This window comes from Oculina patagonica, chromosome 2, assembly GCF_052425735.1.
Source record: "Oculina patagonica isolate OP01 chromosome 2, crgOcupat, whole genome shotgun sequence".
NCBI classification, from domain to species: Eukaryota; Metazoa; Cnidaria; class Anthozoa; order Scleractinia; family Oculinidae; genus Oculina; species Oculina patagonica.
Genome location: NC_135759.1, coordinates 2408187 through 2426641, shown reverse-complemented (window position 1 = coordinate 2426641; position 18455 = coordinate 2408187). Strand labels below are relative to the sequence as shown.

General features: G+C 39.5%; 1 long non-coding RNA gene and 1 pseudogene across 2 annotated transcripts; both read right to left on the bottom strand.

Moving 5' to 3' along the window:
- Positions 1-1121: 1121 nt before the first annotated feature.
- On the bottom strand, positions 1122-11003 carry LOC144642637 (proton-coupled folate transporter-like; annotated as a pseudogene). The gene is made up of 7 exons (XR_013568753.1): positions 10645-11003; positions 9327-9559; positions 8011-8323; positions 6335-6864; positions 4691-4793; positions 3168-3327; positions 1122-2737 (listed from the first exon to the last, which is right to left on the bottom strand). The product of XR_013568753.1 is annotated as a proton-coupled folate transporter-like (transcript).
- Positions 11004-14414: 3411 nt separating this feature from the next.
- LOC144641700 (uncharacterized) lies at positions 14415-16266 on the bottom strand. Its single transcript, XR_013568606.1, has 2 exons — positions 14855-16266; positions 14415-14512 (listed from the first exon to the last, which is right to left on the bottom strand). It is a non-coding gene; the product is annotated as an uncharacterized LOC144641700 (long non-coding RNA).
- Between the last annotated feature and the right edge of the window lie 2189 nt (positions 16267-18455).

Genomic DNA, 18455 nt, shown 5'->3' with positions numbered 1-18455 from the left:
GAACAAGATTGATTTTGTAATAAAATAGCCTGCGTAGCAGGCTCGCATCCAAAAGCAAACTAGTGACGAAAACACTAGTGAAGTTGAAAGTGACAGTGAGGAGGACATCTTTCTTGTGTACCACAGTAGCTCAGTGTCCTCGGAGAGTGAAAACAATACAGAGGAAACTCCCCTGGTGCCAGTTTTATTCCGCCAAACATGCCTGGACACAACATTGCAACATCATTTTTACGAAATCAGGACTGTTTTTTGTATTGACATTAATACTGTAATACACACGATCATAACTGAATAGAAGTGTTAATAAGAAAACAGATAGCCCACCTCTTTGGCTGCAACATTTGAAGGTGACCCCCCTCAGAACATCCTGGATTTGTCATGACCCCGCCCCCCTCAATTCTTGCCAGCCCACCCCCTGCATAAATAATGAATGTTCCCTTATTTTTAGCAAATGGTTATGAAGTTATGTTATGGACCTCGAATTCCCTCACTGGCTTACTCACTCACTCACTTCATTCTGACTTATCAAACCGCAATTAATTTATGCATTAAACGGCAAACGTGCTGACAGAAAGGTCCTTGATTCAGCTATGTCAATCAGAAACAAATCATTCTCCAACCTTGTTTCCAGGGTCTCTCTCTTACAGGAAACGAAGTTCTTTATTCACAAAAGAAATTTCCTTAAATTGCGAAAGAGGATCAGAGATCATCATCGTGACACTTTATTCTGGTGGTAAAAAGAATAGAACTCGTGCTACGAAGCCTCAGAGCACGAGCTATTAATGACCCATTCACGCAATAAGAAAACATTCAAAGGCAAATAAAAAGGCCACTGAGAAACACGACATCCACGCAGCACGTTTTCGTTTCGCGTCACGTCACTTCGTGTCACGTCATCCGTTTTTCATCTTTTTAAGTCCAGCAGAAACATAGACTACGAGCAGTCCCTATTTTTTCGCAGAGTTCGTCGAGCTTGAAGCGAATTTTTTTTCGAAGAGTCCGTCGACGCGCGTTCATCTTTTTTCGCTTCAAGCTCGACGGACTCTGCGAAAAAATAGTGACTGCTCGTAGTCTAGCAGAACCACCAAGTGCTCGGGTAGATAGGTAAGTTTATTAAACAATTACATGGCAGCCAGCAGGTTGAATTGCATAATTATTTACAATACGTTTCTAAAAGGGATAAAAAATTTATAATAAGACCTATTTACATTTTTATTGATTGCATATATTACTATTAAAGGTAAAAAAGAAAGGAGTATCTATATCTACAATGATAAAAAAACAATAAAATGGAAATAACATCTCTAAAAAAAGGTTTAACTAGTTTATGTTTGCTCGACTACACATCGCCGGTATGAAAGACTGTCTAAAGCGATTAGTGTAAAAATGTGGCAGGTCAAAAACTCTCTCATGCCTGATGTTGTAGTGGCAATGGTGTCTGTCAGGCCCCGGGGGCACCCTGTATATTTTTGGGTGGGGGCGTGCCGCTGGGATTCTGAAACCCGCACCCAATACCAGACCATGTATAGCTGATTTTGCAACCCTATACTAGACTAGATATCGAAAATCCCTACCCTACCACAGACTTGCTTTTTTTTAGGACTGCATCACTATTAGTGTTTTTAATGGAAAACCATCTTTTAACAACGTTGCCACAATGATTTTATTCATGTGTAGGGAAGCCTCTTTCTCTTCCGAGTTTTTATTCCTATTACGAACATAATTCTTCATACCACTGATCAGTTTCTCGGCAAATGATACCCTATTCTAGACCAAAACTCTCTGATTTCTATACCCTATCCCAGACTAAACTGCTTGAAAACCATACCCTTCACAGCGGCACATACCTATATAGCTCATATATGGGGTCCCCCCCCCGGGAAGGCTGTCAGGAAGCAGACAAGCGAGTTTATGCTGATCCGAGGAATTGCTATTAAATTAAACAACTTGACACATTGATCATTGCGCCTATCAATAAATTGCGGAGACCGAAACTGATTGTACAATTTGTCAGGTACATCTTTCTGTCAAATTTCATCCACTGCTCAAAAATAACGCTATACGTGCTTTACTTAATGCTAAAGAGGATCAAAGGTTACACTTTATGGCAGCCTGAGAGCACGAACCATCAATGAAGCAACTACCATGGAAAAATTAAACATTCAAAGGCAAATGAAGTGAGATTGTTACATGATTGGACGCTTATTTGGAAAAAAATGCGAAGGTTAGCACTTCATCGAATTACCATGAGGTTGCTCGAAGAGCTTTTGATTACAAAATGGCAATGAGGTTATGTTATGGAACTCGAATTATTATTTCCTCGCTGGCAGGAGAATTGGGTTCGTATTGCTCGTCATTTCACGTTTTATCAGTTTAGATCTCGATTTTTTTTAAATATAATTATGGGTACAAATGTCTGCACTTGGAGCTGTCTGCACACCGTCACGCAAAACATGATGATCAATGTAACGCGCTCGGCTTCGAAGCACAGAATGAGATGCTGATTTCTCACATGATCAGTCAAATAAAACACATATCCACCGCCGTTATTTACACGTACTTTGGAACTTCTTCGGTACCCGCTGGCACGATGGGTGAATCCTCAGATAAATCAGGAGAATCGGGTTGGTATTGTTCGTCTTCTTGTTCTTCCTCATTATCTGGTATCTTTTCGTATCCGCTTGGAGAATTCACTGCTTTCCTTTTCCGTTTAAACATTGATTGATCTTTTAAGCAGCTGCAAGGAACAACAACACCTTGACTGTATTATAACACAACTAGCAGAGTTAGCTATAACGATCTCATATCCAACAAGCGAGATTGGAATAATTGCTTTATTAAAAAGACCCAAAGAATTGCAATATTTGAGCTCCCCGGCTGTTCTCGTTAACGCGTATCGGCTACCATATTTGTGGTCAATGGTATATCAGCTCATATACCATTGCCTGTTAACCAATCAAAACTCAGGCATTGCAATATACCATTGCCAGTTTTTAATAACGCAGGGTATCTGTTATGTACGGATGGCAGATAAAAAGGTTTTTTTTCTTAGTGGGCATCGTGAATTGTTGAAATTATAATAAAGACAGTTATATTAGCCCAACCAGTTCTTCTAAACATAGCCAAACATACCACTTAAACCTAGTTACACATAAAAATGAACTCACAAGGTACAGAAGAAAGGAACCAGCATTAAAAAGGCTCCTAGGACGAACACAAATCCTGGCATGTCGAATTTTAAAGATTTGGGATACAACGAGTTATACAGTGCAGTTCCGGCAAATGTACAAAGCATCTCTACTGACATAACTGCAGAAAACAGTGACCCTGAAACAAAGAAATGAAAAAGATTAACCATTACATTGCCAATCTGGGCGATATAAGAGGAAATACAGAACTAATATAATAAAAGTTTTCTAAATCGCATCCCGTATATAGCGTCTAAAAACAAATTTAACTTGGTATCACCTAAACAAAGAATAATAATAATAAATAATAATGTTATTTATCCAGGGAGCTCAGTTTTTAATAACCCTTATGATTATGCTAAGCCCGGATTATTCCGGGATTTGGAGGAATAGCCATTCAACCACTTGTGACGTCACCAATTTACACGTCAGCAGATTTTTGTGACGTGCAACTAATAGAGGTTGGATAGATCTGTCCATAGGACTGTCCATTTTGAATGTCGACTGCATTCTGACAGAGCTAATCGAAAAAAAAACGTGATCAGTTTTTGGTGTAAAATTGGTGCTATAACAGGCCAATACCCGTACTTGATCATGGTCTCCTTTCCAGGCTTTTCCACTGATCAAGATCAAAACTTTTCAGGCCAGTAGAAGGGATGCACTGAGTAGAAGGTAGAGAGAATAAGAAAGCAGAGAAAAACGAAAAGCCAAAGTAAAATATTGTACATTTTTACATGAAAACTTCATCAAAATCTTACTGCAGTGTGAGAAAGTGCATTTATAGCAAAGTTTAGAGAAATTTAGCACCATAGTCCTAAAAATTCAATTTAACGGTTGAAAACGTGTTTTTTTTTTTGTACTTTCAGCATATTAAGGGGGTTAGGTCCATTAACTAACATAGATTTTAATAATTGATCATGATATTGATATAACGATCCGATCATACAGCTTTATTACTACCTTATTATAGGAAATTAACGCTTCATGAAATTAACGCGATTTTCAATGACAAATATTTGCGTTATTAAGTCGCGTTAATTTTTGTTAACGTTAATTTCCACGCGTATACTAAAGTGGAGGGTTAATTTCCATGACCTTAATTTCCTTTATTTTGGCTTCAATTTCTCGATACAGTCCAGTCGTTCTTGACTCCAAGGAAAAAGCCTTATTTTATCAGGGTGGAAATCTGCCGGTATCACTAAAACTGTGAAGAACGCTCGAGGAGGTCAGATTCCTTCGCTTAACCCCTACGTTTAGGATTATACGCCTAGTGTTGAAAAAAACTTGTTCCTGTTGTCTCAACAAGTTTTTTTTTTGCTTGTGTACGTCGCGTTAGTTTCCTTCATTTTGAAATGTTACCCCTCTTTCGCGTTAATTTCCTTTATTGGGAAGTAATTTTTCCTTCAATTCGCGTTAATTAAAGTCGCGTTAATTTCAAATACCTTAATTAACACAAGCGTTAATTTCCTATAATAAGGTATGTGTGACATTTATTTTTATACCTTGTTCATCTGCACTGACAATTTTTGACATCATTGCTCTGAAGACAGTGGCACCAGCACCTCCGAATATACCGATAATAGGAGCTGAAAAAAGACGTCAAATCTCTGTTAGCACGACGAGCCTAAAAATATCACAATGCGTCGGGTGAGCGCTTCCCATATATATTATATGAAGGAGAGTGTTTTACTGGGAACTAATCCACTCGTAGATTCCATACGCCAGTCCATCCGGGACCCGAGTGGCGTATTTTTGGCACACTTGCGAGTGGCATATCGCTCATTAACGTCATGATTCGCGCCTTTTCTACTTTGTTGAATGAACCATAGGAGACCCAAGCGTGAATGTAGGGACTGGTACTGAAAATTGAAACTAATCAAAAGTATATGCATTTTACTGAATGAAATTTATTAAACATTGCCTAGTGTTATTTTTTGTCATTCTACCGAGTTTCAGCGAGATTTGAACGATTTTTAGGTTTTTTAACCCTACAGCGGGACGCTGTAGGATCAAAAAACGATCTCACTCGTTCGCTGCTCTCACTCGTGAGATATCGCTTCTGCCACTCGAACATAAAATTCATATCTTCTCGCCACCGTGCAACATCCTATTCAGCGCTTTGGAACGGAATAGCAACTTTAAATCGTACGTTTAATTTCATAAAGGGATGTAAACCAAAACGAAAAATAAAAAGACGCTGATTTGAACCAGAAAAATTTGAAAGCACCACGAGCAAAGAATAAATGAAAGGGGTATTAAACAAATGAAAAATGAACTAAAAGGCAATTGATTTAGAGAAATAATGGTTTTTTAATTCGACTTGTGCCGCCCATAGTTTTAAATTTCCTTTACCCTTGACACCCTTATATATAGGATATAGAAGCCCCACCCTAAAACCCCTTACACCCGATAATCTGCCACAAGGACAGAAAAGGTGCCCTAAGGGGTGGCCGTTCAAGCCTTCCCAGAATCACTTTGTTGCGCTCTTGGGTAAGACACTTTTACTTGAAAACTCTCGCACTGTCTAATTGCTAACGGTGAATTATGGGGCGACCAAGCTGGAATAGCATCCCATCTAGGGGGAGTGGCATTACTCTTTCTTTGCTTAGGCCAGGCCTCTTGAGCCCGGGGGGGGGGGGGGGGAGGGGGGCACTACCATACATGAGCTATATAGGTATGTGCCGCTGTGAAGGGTAGGGTTTTCAAGCAGTTTAGTCTGAGATAAGGTATAGAAATCAGAGAGCTTTGGTCTAGAAAAGGGTAGCATTTGCCAGAAAACTGATCTGTGTTATGACGAATTTAGTCCAGAATAGGAATAGAAACTCAGAAGAGAAAGAGGCTGTTCTAAACGTAAATAAAATCATTGCGGCATCGTTGTTGACAGATGGTTTTCCATTAAAACACTGATAGTGATCGATACAGATACAAAATGCAGTCTGGGATAGGGTAGGGATTTACGGTGTCAAGTCTAGTATAGGGTTGCAAAAATCAGCTGAACATGGTCTGGTATAGGGCAAGGGCTTCAAATTCCCAGCGGCACACCCCACCCAAAAATATACAGGGTGCCCCCCCCCCCCCCCCGGGCTCTTGAGCCACTATGCTTTGAAAATATTTAACTATTTATACTTCACTTACCTACGGAAGACCATGAGAAGTGTTTTGGAGAACCCAAGCCACACCAGAAATCCTATATACGACAAAATAGCGATACGACTGACGTTGGCGTCTGAGAGGCACATTCCGAATGCCTTGATAGCAGTCACTCCACCGGCTCCGTGCATAAACTGGCGAAACGCCAAGAAATATCCAACGAACTCCGGCGAGAAACACAATGGAGAGTGCAAGGTATAAAGACTAATAACACCATTGATACTCAATACAGCTATAGAGAGAATACCAGTAGAAATGGTCAAAATCACCAAGTTTCTTTTCCTAGGGCCTGAAGCCTTAAAGTAAACCTTCCAGGATGATTTGAAGTTATCCAAGCTGAATAATCGTCCTGTTTCGCTGGGTTTGGTTCTTGATTCCGGAACAACGAAAATAGCGTAGAGCATAGCTGCAACGTGACATCCAAAAATAATCCAATAGGGTGCAATGAATCCCAGCTTTTCTATATACAGACCGCTGGTCAGCTGAGCCACCATGCCTCCCAGGTATACTATCAGTTCTATGATACCTGTCATTTGGAGAACAAAGGACAAATCTCAGCAAAATGACTGTAACAACGTTACAACCCAAATAACACAGTGGGTAAAATTATTCAATTCTGGCTGGCTTACAGAGAGGGTATTTTCCTATCATGTGTTCTTCCAGAAAATATCCATACCCCCGCCCCCCCACAGAAGGTTATTAGGTTTGAGCCCCCTTCCCTCAACCCCAATTTCCACCAAAATTCTCCATACAAAGTCTTAAATTTTCTGAAAGCTTTCGCTTTTATTTAATAAAGCCAAAAGTTAACGCCGTTCCTAGAAAGGTAAGGAATTATACGCTACTCATAGATGGAAAATCTGATAATTGGTGCCGTCTTAACCTCATTTAAGCTCAAGTGAGATCCACGTTATTCACTTTTTTAATGACCTGCATACTTTTCATTATGCAATGAGCCCCAAAAGGGACGTACATAAATGACTGAGACATCACACTTAACTTATAAGAGTGCATAGGTGGCAGAGCAGGGGGGGGGGGGGGGGCTCAGCCCCCCACAGGCCACGTTTTGGTGTTGAAAATATCGCGAGCGCAGCATCAAGTTGGTTTGTCAAAATATTTCGTCTTTTGAGTGTCTTCAAACATCTTCGTAACTTCCTTGGAAGTCTTCGGGAAACTTCGTTTATCTTCAGAAAAGTCCGAAAAAGGATCGGAAACGTTCGTATGGCCGTTGAACAACAATCGAGAATCTTCAGAAATCTTAAGGTCTTAAGAGACTGCTCAGGAAACAAAAAGTTGCTCCAAATATGAAAACCTGCCAAGTATTTTTGGGACAGTCTTAACCCCCCCCCCCCCTCCCACGCGCTAAAACGCTCAGCTGCCTCTAATAATAATAATAATAATAATAATAATAATAATCATCATCATCATCATCATCATCATCATTTCTATAGCACTATTTAGCTAATCTTTCATAGCGCTTTACAATCACTATGCTAAAATATAAAAATAAAATATAAAAATACCTAACTAAATTAATCTATTGAGCTAAAATATCTATACATGCAGAGAGTGGAGTGTTTCATCTGAAAGCACTGCAATGACATGGCAAAAGTTACCGAAATTGCACTTTTTTTCCTAACAAAGCAACTGAAATATACAGCAGTAGAATACTTACCCAGTCGCAAGGCAATTTTAGATTTGTCTGTTGTGTCTGCAATGTATGACATGCATGCCACGATTATGGTTGTCATATATCCACAGATGCCGTGCAGAAATCCACCAATAAACAGACAGTAAATTGGTAGCTTGAAGTACATAACAAAGAGAATGACCACAGCCTCTAATGCGCTGCCAAGAGTGGGCAGAATGAGTGATGGTCGTCGACCAACCTTGTCTGACCACCCACCCATAAATAGTGTTATAATGATTGATGGAATGGCTGAAAACATGACCGTACCCAGCTGAACATAAGAGGCCTCTGTCTGCACCTGCAATAAGAAAAGGATCACTAAATTTACAAACTTGGCTAATATCAATTAGTCACAGTGACAGAGGGACCCAAAAATGTCTCACCCCTTTAGGCCTATATAGTTTTCAACAAAAAGAACTCCTGTTTGGCCTTTATATCGTGTTTAGGATATCTACTGTTTTTGAATCTACTACTTGAACTACGGACTGCGCTGGCAGGCGATTTTTACTAGATCACTGCGGGACTGTGGACCGCAGCGGCAGGCAAGTTAAACTCATTCACTATGTGACTACGGATCGCAGCGGCTGGCGATTAGTGCACTTTCCTATATTTTTAAATTGAGCACTACGGTACTGCGGACCACGGTGGCAGCCGAGTATAACATCTACATCCAACTTTGATTGATGGACGGTATGGCTACAGACTGCAGTAGGAGTAGTAATTAACTAATAACATTAAACTTTTACAATTGTGGTGGGGTATTCTAGGAAAGCCTTAAGCTATGGGGCCCATACTGCCAAAGCTTATCCCGGTTTCGGTAGCATTAAGCGGTTAGGAATATTTCTACTTCCCCCTGAATGGGATGCTAGTCCATTGCAGGGTACCCCCCTCCCCCCAGCATTATGTCGCCAGTACCCATTTATACACCTGGGTGGAGAGAGGCACTATGAGAGTAAAGTGTTTTGCCCAAGAACACAACACAGTGATCCCGGCCAGGTCTTGAATCCGGACCACTCGATCCGGAGTCCAGCGCACTAACCATTCGGCCACCGCGCCTTCCACAAATGTGGTATTCTAGAATTGCTCCTAAAAATCACGTGGCTATGTTGTGTTGTTCCAAAAAATATCCATACCCCTCCCACGGAAGGTTTTTTTATCTGAATCCCCCCTCCCCTCCAGAAATGCCAGTTAAACCCATACTTTCCTTTAAAAGTTTTGGGTTTTGAGACCCCACACCCCCTCGGAATTTCCAATGACCTTCCATGGGGTGGGTATGGATATTTTCTGGACCCGCACATTACCTCTTTCTCAAGCTTTTTCATTGAATCATTCAAGACTTTTCCTTCACAGCCTGTTTTGTGTTGGAAATGGTATGGGAATCCATTAGCCTCACTCAGTCTAGAGTAAATATATTGGTGAGACACTGGAGCATTCATGAACAATCCAAACGCGTAAAGGAACAGGACCGGCTCCACTGTGAGCAACTGTCGCCATGAAAACCCTCCTTGGACTGGCATCACAGCATATGCAGTTCCTAAAGAATACGGGAAGGTTAACTTCATAATTAAGGGTGCAAAACCTGGGCTTGAGGGTGAGGGGGCAGAAAGACTTCCATATAAGGGTGGCTGGGTGATCCTCATAAATTTTAAAATGTACCCCCATTAGTAGTCTGTGAGTGCAGATCCGCCAATGAGAACTGCCAAAGACCTAAAATTATGTTGATACTTCATACTCCATCTCAGAAGAAATGGTTACAGTTTTGTATTGCATCCCAGATCATAAATTAATTTTACCCCAGCGTGATCACTGCATCGCATAAAAAACTTTTAAATTTGTAATTCTTTTCACTGTTTGTCTGACTCACAATGGGGGACTAAAATTTTGTGACGTCATTAGTGCGCTTCGCTTTTGGCCAGCTAGTGCCTAAAGCCTGTCTTTGCATTGTTTTTTTGTGATGGATCTGGCTTATAAGCTCATACTTATAGATGTCCAAGTTGCTATTGCTAACTTAATTAACTCAAAGCAACCTTAAAAGATCAAAATATCTTCATGGCAGTCAGCTCCTGTAATGCAAATGCCTCCACACCAATTCGTCACACAATAGACTGCGTGACGGAAAATCACAATTGAAAATACAGGAACCAGCTTACACAAATTTCGATAAATTAAAGATTGATATAAGCATGATAAGATGTTTCATTAAGTTAAAATGAAAACAGAAAAACAATTATTTCAAACTTAGTCGAGACGGCTAGGAATACCCTTTCAAACGTCGCCGAGAGACTTCGCTGAGAACATTTATATAATTTTGCGACGAATTTGACGGTCGTGCTTTCACGTTGTGGAAAAACATAGGATTTAATCTTACCACTAGTAAAGAAAGCTTACAGTGCAAATTCAACTTTTATCCAAGGCTTCAAAAGTGTAAATTCATTTGCCTAATTCAAACTTTATATAGCCGCTGCATTCAATAAACTGCTTCAGCTACAACCAACTTTTGTTGTTGTTGTTGTTGTTGTTGTTGTTGTCCCACGTTGTACTTGCATGATCTTTTTCAATGGCTATAATTTTAAGGATTAGAAAAGAGTAATAAGCACATCAAAGAAATGAATTATTTACCTCAAAAAGTGCACTCAGCAAGGGAAATAGCACGGCGAGAGTTTGCGTCTAAGATGGTGCTCCAGATCTCATGACATGTTATGATCATCGCTCTAAAAATTTGGATTACATCATGTGTGTACATTGTGCGTGGGAGGCTAGTGTGTACATTGAGGCCCTGCCAGGGTAAATTCCGACAAGCGACACGGCCCAAAGAGTAGCGACAGCACACAAAATAAAATCGCGACAAACGACAACGCTTATGGAAAAACTTAAATTCCGACAAGGACAAGCAATTTTCCTTCAATTTAGTTACCGACAGCGACATGAAGAGCGATAAAACAGCGACACGGAACATGTTTAAATTTAGACAAGCGACACGAGAACTTAATCTACCTGATTCAAGAAATGCACTATACAGTACACTGGGGAAACCAGCCAATTACAAGATCGCTTTGGGGAACATCGCTGTTACAAATGATCTCATCGCGTGCGCTTTAAGAGCGCACGCGATGCAACGCGAGTCACGGCATTCGAGCGAGCTCACGCGAGTGACATCATTCGATTTGAAAATCGAATGACGTGACTCTCGAACATGTATTCTCTACAGGATAGCATTTAAAGTAGATTGATTGACTCTAGATCTCGTAGCGATAAAAGTCATTAAGCATGTTAAGAAAAGAATGGATCGCGTCGTGTGCCTACTCGTTGTACCAGGGATATTAAAGGATTTTGCTCAAGAATTTTGGTCGTTGAATTTGTTTAAGGAATTAATTCACTCTGACATTTTAATCGCCACTCAATCCAAAATCACCACCAGCTTTTAAGGCCATCCCAATGAAATATTTCGTTTCCCATCTTGTGATGGTGGGTCGGTCGGTCGGGCAAAAAAAAAGAATGAACTTTTGAAGGGTTCTGGGTTCCAGAGAAGGCTGATTACAAAGTCAATTCGAAAACGTGATCTTTTTAATTGTTATTCCTTATCAAATGCCTAAACATTCTTTAAATAACGTAGTTCAATGTTTATTAAATATAAAGACATCACATCATACCAATTGTTGTTGATAAAACAAGATCGTGTGCTTGAAAATTTAAGTACTTGCTTTCTTGGCTAGTGAATCTGGATTTTTTTTTTACTTTTCGAAAAAAAATAGGTCGGTCGGGCGATGGGAAACGAAACATTTTATTGGCATGGCCTAACCCCTGACCACTCCATCGACGGTCTTCTTCTCATTCCCTTTGGAACTCATTTTTTTTTCTTTTTTATTCTTTTAGCCCCCGTAGAAGGTTTGTTTTTCAAACCGAAATATCGGGCAAATGTGTTCTACATTTTTTTTTCTTTTGCCTCAATCTCTTCTTCTTGCCGTAGGGATCAGCTTACTGTTAAAGATCCGGCACTCTTCATTGGTTTGTCGTTGTGGACTTGCTCATATTAGAGTTTTTGAAAAAAAATACAAACTTTAGACCAGCAACACTTCTCGCATTGAAAAATTCAAGTTTAGGGCTCATGTTCTGCATGAAAATTACTCTCAAAATTGGCAGTTTTAAACAAAAAGCCGACAAAGAGTACGTAATTGGGGATGAAAAAGCAGTTTTGCCAGTTTTCAGCTATGTAGCTTAGGTTCTATGACATACTGAAAGCCTGGGCGGGAAAAGAAAAAAATGAACGCGCAAACAAAAAAGGAAAGTTTCCATCCTAAAGGAGGAGTTTCTCCTCACCCCAGCTTTTTTGCTCTGCCGTTCACTCCTATTCTTTCTCCTTAAAGTTTCCTTTTTCGTTTGCTTTTTCGTTTTTTTTTTTTGCAATTGAAAAGCCTGGAACAGACTGTTATTACATAAAAGATCCACGCAAGACAAGAAGTATAATTTAAATCTTTTTTATTGCCCTACACATACTCCTATTTATTACACAACTGATCAATCAATCAATTAATAAAATTCAGCTCCTGTTTTCGTTTTTTTTCTTCACATTATATGGCTGTTTTCGTTACCATGTCTTCATGTCACCTTTAATATAACATCGGGTCTACTGTCTTTTTTGATCAGCATGCACTGTAACCCAGAACACCGGAACACTCAGAAACAAGTTAAGTTTACGGTTAGGATTAGGGTTTCAAGCTAGCTGTTGGTGGTTTTATTTGGTTAGCGGTTACCAGCCGTATGGCAGTTAATAGCGATTAGGGTGAGCTTTTGCAAGGGTGGTTCCGGTGATCCGGTGATCCGGTCTTCCTGGTTTTATACACCCTTTTTTTATCTTGAATTTCCATTTGGAGATTTGGAGCGCCCATGTACAATTGTCTTCAACTACATCATTATGTTCGGCCATGTTCCTCAAAAAACATTTTATTCAAAAAAGTGCAGTAGGACTTGCAAAACTATTTGAAACCATGTATTCCAAATTTAGATTCGTGGTTAAAACAAAGTTCACCCAAACTATGCGATGTCATTAACGATCAGTTGGAAAAAGAAATGCATTATATCAAAAATGCATTTCATGTATTTTCTCCCTTTCAATTAAGTATATTATACATTATATAATATTTCATTATATAATATAACTCGTAAAATCATATATACTTAATTATATCATATAAATCCTTATATCGTATATTTCGTTATATCATATAATTCTCTATATCATATAATTCATTATATCATATAAGTCATTTACACGATATAATTCATTACACGATATAATTCATTATATCATATAATTCATTATATATGATTTATTATATCACATAATTCATTATATTATATAATTCATTATATCATATGATTCGTTCATACAATTGAGTTAGTGACAAATATAATTAATCATATGATATCATTATGTATAAACACTTATTGTATGATGTATCGATAAATATCATATAATTCATCATATCATGTAACAAATTGTATGATATAACGAATTATAATATAAAATTCGTTATATCTTAGAATTAATTGTTTGATGAACGAAATATGATGTAATAATTATATAATAAAATAAATTATACGATATAACTAATTGTCTGAAAGTAATATAAAATGACATACCATAGTATAAAGGGAAAATTGTTTCAATCATGAATCTTAAGTTTTAGAATGTATGGTTTTAAGTAAAATTTTCAAGTCCTACTGCATTTTTTGAAATGCAAAGTGTTTTAGGAAAATGGTTTAATATAATTTTGAAATAAATGTTATTTGATTTCTTTATTCCGAATATCTTAAAACCAAGCTTATGATATTTTTTATCCGACTCAACTTTCTGGGAGTGGATCAGATCGTACCCATCAAAAACTTTAACGACCTAATCTAAGTGTCGATTATTTCACCAAAACAGAATGCGGAAAACCGAGAACTATGCTATTTACTACTGAAGGATCGATTTTACGGGGTAAAAACGCTCTCGACATATCTTCTTCCAAAGGTTAACATTCACAAACTGTAGGGGTAGCGAATGGTCCTGGCCAGATCGAGACTCTGTCTTGAAACTACAGAACGATAAGGAGATCAGTTCTCCCTTCTACATATGTCAAACAGCGAGTAAACATATTTTTTCAAAACGACGAATATTTTCTTGATGAAGTAACAAACTCTCAGTATGTGTGACCATTCGCTCTCCCTCGTTCTACAACAAATATTCATCAATTGAGCCAACAAAACGTTTTCCTGAGCCACCCCAGTCCCGGTCCGTGGCAGATCTGCTGTTCAGTGGCAGCTCTTAGAGGGCCGTTGGCTGGCTCCCGGGATGTATGTTGTAAGCTCATTGGGAACAAGGAGACTGCTTAGGACCATCGGGCTGCCCGCCTGCTAACAAAGTGGTCACGCCCAAGACTCTCGCGTGGCAGGTAGCGTGACTGAATGCAGGCGAACTATGTTGACTTGGTACACCGCTCCATAGCTGAAAATAAAAGATCCTAGGGATCAGTATTTTTCTGGTAACATTTTCAACCCTCGAAAGAACATTGTCTGTTTTTAAGCAAAATTGCAGAATTAGTATATTTTTACATTCTTTATGTGTTTTGAATTAATTTTATAACATTTTGTGTGACTTCCTAGAAAAAGGTGAAATCCAATATGGCGAATCAAAGATAGTGGATTTGAACAGTCAACATCTTCGTGCCTCCAATCTCCGTGTCTCCATTCATTATTTATTATGGTGTGGGCATTTGTTTGCCTGTGGTTTCGAGAGAAAAAAACTAGCTACCGGTAGTACATAAAACACACACAATTACAAACTCACATGTTTTCAACACACAGCCTTGTTTCAGAGATGAAAGCCCTGGCAGCTAAAGCAGCAAGACTTAGCTTGGAGGCGGTGAAATGATCCTCAGAGCCCGCAGTCTGGAGGATGTATCATATAGCAGAAGCCGAAATCTGAAGCAGCAATACTTGCCAATAGACCTGTCTGTGGTAGTGAAGGTACCCTCAAACCCCGTTGTCTGAAGGATGTACGACGCTTAAGCAGCAGAAGAAATCTGAAGCAACAAGATGTGATCAATAGACCTGTCTGGTGGCAGTGAAGTGATCCCCAGAGCCCGTAGTCTGGAGGATGTACGACGCTTAAGCAGCAGAAGAAATCTGAAGCAGCAAGACTAATTAATAGGCCTGTCTGGTGGCGGTGAAGTGATCCTCAGAGCCCGTAGTCTGGAGGATGTACGATGCTTAAACAGCAGAAAGAATCTGCAAGTCTGTCCTGTGGCAGCTCGGCAGGAAAGATAATCCTCAGGATTTGTCTGATGTGATAACGCATTGGTATTATGCCTGTCTGGTGGAATCTACATGGATGCTTGTTTAAGATAACACTTGACAGGATACTCAGCTGATTGTCCAAACAGCAGCCCAGTTTGAGATACATGCAGAGTGGATTGGATCAGTAGCTGAAATGATGCTGATTACTGGTACTGCTATTAGTGGTACTGGTGATTACTGGCACGAAGCTGAAAAATATAAAGTGCACTGCCCGAAGATATAATTAGTCAGGAAATCTGCTATATATGCAACTAGGACATAGTGCATTTTGCACGTATTCAGGTTCACGGCTCAGGAGAGGAAAAAAAAGGAAAAAGAACAGGATTTATGGAGGAAATGGAAGCAGGTAGAGTGACTGTATGCAGCCACACATTCTGTTGACTTGGCACACCTCTCCACTACTTAAAGCAAAGACGAAATAGGTCCACGTTTTTACAGACAATTTGCTAACATTTCTAACAAGCTAAATGAGACATGGAATACACTCAACTACAAACTTACGTGTCTCGACATCACGGCTTTGTTTCCGAGATGGATTCTTTGCAACTTGAAGGAGCAGGAAAAATCGGCACACCTGTCTGGGAGCGGACAAGATGATCCTTAGGGCCTGAAGTCTGCGGGATCTAGGTTGCTAAAGCAGCAGGAAGGATCGGTTTAGACTGACCATTGGCTTTGCACGGAAATATTTTTATTTCTCTGGTGCTTCTCTTTTTAACTCTTTACCTCTACAAACTAGACAGACTAGCAGTAGGGTTTTATTTAGGCAGTCTTTAAACGATTTATTTTTATAGGTTGCATAAGATTAATTACTAAGATTTTTTAACTTTTAATTTATCTTTTTATCTTTTAAATGATGTTTTATATTTTTATATTGTTATATTGTTCTTTATACAGGACCCCTTTGTTAACAGTACTCATGTACTAAAAGGCCATCCTGTTTCAATATTTGTTATTATTTATTTATTTATTAAGCCTGTCTGCTGGAGCTCAGGACCCGTAGTCAGCGGGATGAGAGATGCTGAAGCAGCAGGAAAAATCGGCATGACTGTCCTGTGACGGGGGAAATAATCCCTAGAGCAAGTAACCTCCGATCAGGCGTTCTTTTTTTCGGGAGGGCATGATCTCAGGCTATAGAGCCCGGAGACTGCAGGATGTGCGTTGCTGTATAGCAGCCAGAAGATGATCGATCCTCAGAACCCGGAGTCTGCAAGATGTAGGTTGCTGAAGCGACAGGAAGAATCGTCAGGCCTGTCTGGTGGCGGCGAAGCTGATCCTCAGACCCCGGAGTCGGGTGGATCTAACGCTGGTAGATGTATGCATGGGTGCGTGTTTTACGATTATAGATGACCAGGTACTTATCTGATTTTCCAAACAGCGATCCAGGTTGGGAGGCCCGTAAACAGGACTAAGGTTGTAGTTGGAATGATACTGGTTACCTACAAAGCTGAAAAATATAAATTGAATTTCCCAACTAGGACATATCTAGCAAAGACATAAGACATATATAGTATATAGCAAGGGCAGGACATTTCACCAGTATGTAGGCCCGCTTAGAGAAATAAAGAAAAGAAACATCACCAGACCTAAAGCGGAAATTGAGAAAGGTTACTGAAACTGTTTTTTGTTTTTCTGAAGTTGAGTTTTTAGAAACATATCTTCTCTCTCAATGTCATAGACTGAAATTTCTCTTCATTCTCTTCATAGATATTTTTATGTTGACGATGTACATAGAAACAGCAGCTTCCGATGGAAATTTTTTCTTGGAAATTCTAATGAGGTTATAATGATATGCGATATCAAGGAGCGTTTTGCTAGCCCTTTTGAATAGCTGCAGGGATCTCCCACAAGACCCAAAGACCCTCCCCTTACATGCAGTGGTTTTACGTCCTATAATAAAGCCTATTTTCATGTTGTTTTCAGGGCTAAGCAGAAATAAATTCCATTCTATCAATATGGCAAAGGATAAAGGATACTGTTCAAATGACGGTTTTCTGCCGAGGGCTTGGTGGAATGTCCATGCAAGCATGTGGGCCTGCTTGTCTGATGCAGACGGAAGGCTCCGCAACCAACTCTCTTGGTGTAGATCTGTTGTGCCTATTGACGAAAACAAGGCCAGCCCAGGCTCTAGACTGCTTGGCGTTTGTGGTGGTCGTCACTTAATCAAAACACTTGGAAGTGTGACTGGATAAACAGCTGATTGCCTCAGAGCTCTCTATGTATTGCAATGGGCCCCAATAATGTCGGGACGTGCTGGGAAACAAGCTGCATTCCAATATAACGACGACTCGGTCATCTATTGGCAACCTGGGTTTGTACAAAACTTTATGGATGCATTAGTAGACAACAAAAAGACCTTCCAAGAACGTCACTACAATGTCGCAGATACTTAGATAGATCTCAGATACTTAACAGATACATCGACTGAAAAACGGGCGAAAACGCTTAATGTCAACCCGTCTCTTGAAGTCCTTTGTTCAAAACATTTTTGTAAAACAACATGACAGCAATGGATTCAGTTGCATTTGGATGTTGATTATTGATGAAAAATTGCGAACATTACATTTCACACTTTGCCTTTTCAGTCTCGTACACGAAACATGAATTTTCCTAAGGTCAATCTCATACATTCCCTGTTTTGTTATGAGAATTTTGAGGTACACCAAGACAATTTTCCCAAATGCAAATCATCGCGGTTTTTAATCATTTCAACTCTACTTTAGTGTCCGTTGATCTTGATTTGATCTTTGTGTTCTTTAAATCGATTTACTGTAAAAAGTTCTAGTTCATATGTTTCTTTACTTTTCTGGCTTGTTTAGTAAACTGTTAATTTGTATAGTAGCCGGCAAATATTTCCCACATTATACTCACAATCAAGCGTCACTTGGGGTAGACTCCATCCTTCAAATCTGTTAATGGACTAACCACTTGTTCGTTTGTTTTTTGTACTGGCTTTATCGAGGCAACACAAAAGAAACCTGTAAAGACTTGACTTTGATATGAGTTAATAACCAGAGTTAATAACCATAAAATCGCTCACTTTTGCTTGCCTACAGGCCGGTTTGCTGTCGGGTAGGGCATCTGACTACTTTTCT